This window comes from Cyprinus carpio, unplaced genomic scaffold (genome assembly GCF_018340385.1).
Source record: "Cyprinus carpio isolate SPL01 unplaced genomic scaffold, ASM1834038v1 S000006457, whole genome shotgun sequence".
Taxonomy (NCBI): Eukaryota; Metazoa; Chordata; class Actinopteri; order Cypriniformes; family Cyprinidae; genus Cyprinus; species Cyprinus carpio.
In genome coordinates, this window is record NW_024879139.1 from 269,283 (window position 1) to 275,486 (window position 6,204).

Genomic DNA, 6,204 nt, shown 5'->3' on the forward strand with positions numbered 1-6,204 from the left:
ATAACAATTCTCCGTTTCAATTCTGAATATTTTTTGAATAAATTCTTGTGAAGGATAAATTTCGTTTATCATTTTAAAATGGATTTCTTTAAATTTAGGAGGAATAGGAAATTTCAAAAACTTAGTTCTAATTGATCTAATTTCTTGTCTGTTTAGGTTTTTTAAATAATATGTTCTTTTAGAGGACCCAGGATAGATCTCATCAATTAGAAATTTTCTCAGCAACCGGTTATTGCATTTTTTGTCATCAAAATTTATACCATTGATCTGTGCTTTATGTAATTTCGGGTTTAGGGACTGATCCAAATTATTCCTTATTATATTAATCATAGCCATTGGAATGTAATCAACAACATTTCTGTAGTCCTCCAGCGTACAAATTATTTTATATTTATTACTAAATTCCTCACATTTTAATAGATTTTCTTCTTCATTCATCAAATGAAGAATGGACCAAATTTGTTTTTCCAACCATACTTCCAAGAATATTGATTTCTTCCTTCTTAAAATCACCCTATTATTCCAAATCGGGACGTTATGTGGACTAAAGTTATGCTTGTAAACCATTTTCCAGTAGAGCAGCACTTGTTGGTGGAAGGCAGAGAGTGCGCGCCATACTGACTGGCATTAATGCGCATATCCAGGTTCATTCCCTTCCGGATGTTTGTAAGGTATGGTGGATTTTGAGATTCGGTGGCAGTAAAGTCAAAAAACATTTAATTACTTTTGTTTTCTTAAAAAATGTGAGTTTGTGTTAATGGCTTTTAATTGTAAGGATGCTTTGGTCATAATCATAGAGCGTGTCATTGCAAATGTGTGCGATTTCAAACATTTATGATATGTTTTGTGAAATATTATTCGAAGTGACAGGGATTCTGCTGCTCTTCAAAGGGTCTTTAAAAGTCTTATTTCGCCTAAAATGAGCCTTAAAGATGTCTTAAAATAGAGCAGAAAGACTTTATTAATGTAAGTTATGCCACTGATGGTTGCTTGCATTTCAAAAAAAAAAAAAAAAAAAATAATTATTAATAAAAAAATTTTTTTTTATATTTTTTGTATTTATCATTAACTAACATTATCAAAGATTACTGTAACAAATATATTGTTCATTGTTAGTTCATGTTAATTAATACATTAACTAGTGTTTACCAATGAAACCTTATTGTAAAGTGTTACCTCTTAAATTTACCTTCATGTGACTTCATATGACTTTTTAGGGACACTGTCAGTGAGAAAAAATTCAGAGAAGAGCCCCACTTCATGTGGCTAGATAGTTCTTTAACTCCTTACCATGTAGTGAGTACTGTAAAAAGTATTTGAGTGTCTGTGTCTTTTCATCTCTCTGTCTGTCTCCTCTCAACTATCTGTTTTTGTTTTTCTCTGATAGACTGTATCAGAGGCTCACAGGCTCACCAGCATCTCTTCTTCCTCGGGACGCTGAAGAAGAACCAGCTGTCTTCAGCCATCCTGGTGAACTTTTACCGGTGTGCGATCGAGAGCATCCTGACCAGTTGTATCACAGTCTGGTATGGAAACTGCTCAGTTGCTGACCGCAAGGCACTGCAGAGGGTGGTGAAAACTGCCCAAACGCATCACAGGGACAACACTTCCTGCTATTGAGGACATCCAGAGAAAACGCTGTCTACGTCGAGCTCGCAGCATTCTTAAGGACTCCTCTCACCCTGACCATGGACTGTTTAATCTCCTGCTCTCTCGGAGGCGATTCAGGAGCCTCCGGACAAGGACCAGCAGATCCAGGAACAGCTTTTTCCCTACAGCTGTCTCCTTACTGAATTCTGCCCTCTGACACCCCCCCCCACACACATCAAACACACACACTAAACACACACACTCCTCACCCCTCCTCATCACTACATCTGATTTACAAACAAACAAAAAACAGTAAACTTGCTATTACTTGCACTACTGTCTGTTCATCCAGAAACACTGAATAATCCATTTGCACACTGGAATATTTTCTATGCACTTTACTGTCCATTGCACTAGTGTAAATTATGTTCATATGTTCATAGTTCTGCGTATAGTGTACATACACTTTTACATAATCCATCTGTATAGTATGTTCATAGTACACCTATCTGGGTCGATTGCATCAAATTGTAAACAACACACGTTTCACCAGCTGCACCACTGGAGCTGACGACTGATTTTCATCTGTTTTACTCTTGAATATCTCAATAAGACGTATATGAGGTGCGATTAAAGTGTAATATTACAATATACATAGTGAAGTAAAGTGCAACAGTATGTTAATATATTGTAAATGAAATACTATAACAGAATAAACTCTGTAATTCCGTATAATTTTACCTCAGATGAAACATAGTTAAAATAATGGATATGTGCTGTTTGCTGTACTATATTTTACTGTTGTTTTTCCCGTCTTTTTTACACCTTAATGTTTTTTAATACTTTAACATTTTATTAGAGTATTCTTTTAATGCGCATGCATTTTAATGCGAAAACAACTAACGTCATCACGCAATGCAAATTACATACGCATGCGCTGTCACCACGTTAATGAGCATGCGCAGGCATGCGCGCTATAGACATACCTTACGTCACTTTGCGCATGCGCGGTAAACACATACATGACGTACGTACGTGACGTCACCGCGCTACAGTCTGCAGCGAGGGGTGTCTCGCAGACTCACCTCCGGTTAGACCACTGGCTGGACACCAGTGGATAGACAGCCTACGTCATTTCCATTTTCTCCGTCATTTCCGTTTCGCCGCTAATTTCCATTTTCACCGCTGGATTGAGATATATTTATTTTATATTTTCACCTCTGGATAGACAGCATATTTAGTTCTCACCTCTGGATGGACAGAATATTTATTTTATATTTTCACCTCTTGATAGACAGCATATTTAGTTCTCACCTCTGGATGGACAGAATATTTATTTTATATTTTCACCTCTGGATAGACAGCATATTTAGTTCTCACCTCTGGATGGACAGAATATTTATTTTATATTTTCACCTCTGGATAGACATTTATTTATTTTATATTTTCACCTATGGATAGACAGCATATTTATTTTCTGTTTTCACCAGTGGATAGAAAGCATTCTTTCTTTGCAGGCTTAATTGCACACGTCTTTTCCGTATTGTCATTTTACTTTTATGAAATGACGTCTGCTGTCCATCCACTGGTGTCCAGCCACTGGTGTCTAGCAAGAAGTGAGTCTGCGGGGCTGCAGCTGGATGCTATTGGCCGATTGTGCCGACAATCAGTCAGAATCGGGCCGACTATGCTTGCTATCTGGGACTTGTAGCCAATCAGCAGTAAGGGGGCGTGTCTTGTCCTGGTAGCGAGAAGAGAGCGCTCAATTTGAGTGCACAGAACGCATATTACATTACATTTACATTTATTAATTTAGCAGACGCTTTTATTCAGCGTATTAGCAGATCGACTGTAGATTGAGAGAGATGGCAGATGAAAAAGAGGAAAATATGAGAGAAACAAAACATTAAAAAGAAGGGTTACAATCAGGCAAGAGGTAGGACCCACGTAAATATCGGAACAAATACAGAAACGAGCTGCAATAACTCAACACAAACAAAATTACCTTAACAAAACGAAAATTAACCAAGGTTTTTTTTTTTTTTTTTTTTTTTTTTGCCGTATTTGTATAACCACAGTTGTACAAATACCATGGTTAAACTATGGTTAGAGTATTAAATCCATGGTTTGTTAATGATTACAGTAACCATTTTTTGTTTGCTTTTTTAATATGATAAATGTATTATCATGTCATAAATCTCGTTTCCTGTCAATTTCCTTTCTACCCAATTTTTTCTTTAGCTCGGGCTTTTGCGCACGCGCTGTGGCAGTATAGCGTGCTATGATGGCCCATAAGGAAGTTGTAAATGATCGACCTCTCTTAATTTTTATAATCTGTATTGTATTTATACATTTGCTTATCTGTCCTTACACCAAAGTTGAGGAAAGTTTTAACTTACAAGCAATTCATGATGTTCTGTATCACAGATGTGATTTTGATTTTAGCGCGTTTAATTATTTAAATTATAACATGTTCTCTTTGTAAAGTCTGTGTTTTAGCGAGTTAAACCTGTAAGAAATTTGTAATCTCTGATTAAATTTTCTAAGACCGCTGCAGCCTTGACGTCAAAACCAGGAAAATAATTACTCCCATTGTGAATTAAAAACGGCTGCAGCACACTGTTGTAGTACTACTGTGGTGCTCTATTGTTGTATAGCACTGCGATAACTAAACCCACACGAATTTTTGAGTCCTTGTTATTCCTCTTTGTTCAGTATGACCATCATGAGTTTCCTGGTGTGGCTCCACGTACGTTTCTCGGACCCCTGTTCATATCAGCACTCAGTGCACCAATGACGTGTCTGCTTGCCCTCTTTCACACACCAAAGTTTTACACTCAGATCCTAGGTATGTCTGGGATCACATATGTAGCTTTATATTAAACTAATTTTATTTATTTCAGTTTCATCTTCTTTATGTTCTTTGTTCCACAGTGAGAGGAGTTCTTGGACTATGTGTGATTCTGTCACTATGGCAGATACAGAGAGAGGTCCGGAGGCAGTTTGAGTCAATGGTGGCCAGTCTATTTTATCTGCATCACACAGTTCCATTTGATGTTTTACAGTACCAGAACCCTCCCAAATGTGTTTGCTTTGCCTTTAGGTACAGACTATATAAAGTACAAAGTATACTCTGACATTTCTTAGAAGCAATACTTACATTTTTAATGAACCATTTTGATATTTTTTTTTAGCAAACAAAGCTAAAGCAATGTGACTTTATATAATATATTTGTTTACTGCTATGTGATTGTCATACCTTAGGCTTTGAGTGGTTTGGATCACAATATTTATAGTATGAGAGGTAAATAAGTTCACGTTCATGAGTAATGTTTGGATAATTGTTGTTAAGTTAATCTACTGAGTTTATTGATTAATTTCAGTTGCAAATTTGAGCATATGGCAACAACACTGCTTATACAATCATCTAAACATTTATTTACTTCACTGTGGCAAAAATAACAAGAATCAACGATAAGAATCATATTAATAAAATGTCATTGTAAGGCCATCTTTTTCTATTAATACTAGAGCATTATTTGTCTAACTAATTGTGTTTTATTTTATAGTTTTGGTGGCATTCACATCTTGGCTGGCCCAGAGACATGGTGTCTTCATTTGGCTCTCCGCTTTGGCCATTATTGTGTTTTGCTCTGAATTGTGTCTCTTCTTTGGCCTGATGTTGTTGCTGTCCCTTCTGAGCAGTGAACTCCATTTTCTACAGTTTCTTTACCATGCGATACCTGCTGGTGTCTTATTTTTGGGTCAGTGATGCACAAGTGCTTGTTTTCTCTGTTTTATCTTAGTATTTTTTTTAGCATATACCCATATTGTCTAAAGCTAAATGTAGACTTTTCCATCTGTTCAGATGTTTTGCTTCTCATAATGCACAGATAGACCTTCACAGACTGAAATGTGTTTGCTGTCTTTTGTAGGTCTCACTGTGATGGTTGACACTGTTTTCTGGAATAAGCTGCTCTGGCCTGAGGGTCAGGTACTATGGTACAACACTGTCTTGAATAAAAGCTCCAATTGGGGAATATCCTTTTGCAAAATTCTTTTAAAATGATTGTAGTTTAAATTAACATATTAGTCAAAATAAAATGTTTTGTCATTGTCTCTCATGACAATCCAAACCCATATCATTTTTGTGGAGCACAAAAGGAGGAACTGGTTGCTCTTTTCCAGTTACAATGAATGTACGCCAGAGATGTCAAGATTTAAAAATGACACAAAAATATTATAAGAGTATTTAATAGGACTACTAGTCCATAGGACTAACAGGTTTGTGAGGAGTGTGCATTTGTGTGGGATAATGTAAGTAATGGAAAGGGTTGAGAAAGCTGCTTACTGTATGTACACGCTAGTTAATAAAACTGCTAACACAGTGCATATAAACACAAATGCCATTTTCTTGAGCAAATTTCTAGCAAAAGTTTTTATTGTGTAGATTGTAAACAATTACTCAGTATTTCGGGCTCAGTGGCTCTCAAGTAAACAGCTGAGGCTTTAACAGCTGAACTACTTAAAGTTTTTTCTTCACGTCACATTAATCCATTGTATAACATCTAAAATGTGGATGAAATACTTGTATACTGCTTCTGCATTCTTTTT

The 6,204-nt window shown here is 36.2% G+C and overlaps 1 long non-coding RNA gene and 1 pseudogene across 1 annotated transcript; one reads left to right on the forward strand and one right to left on the reverse strand.

Moving 5' to 3' along the window:
• Positions 1-2,765: 2,765 nt before the first annotated feature.
• LOC122143592 lies at positions 2,766-3,438 on the reverse strand. The gene is made up of 2 exons (XR_006159243.1): positions 2,941-3,438; positions 2,766-2,904 (listed from the first exon to the last, which is right to left on the reverse strand). It is a non-coding gene; the product is annotated as an uncharacterized LOC122143592 (long non-coding RNA).
• A 243-nt stretch (positions 3,439-3,681) lies between these two features.
• Positions 3,682-5,938, forward strand: LOC109055011 (annotated as a pseudogene).
• The last annotated feature ends 266 nt before the right edge of the window (positions 5,939-6,204 follow it).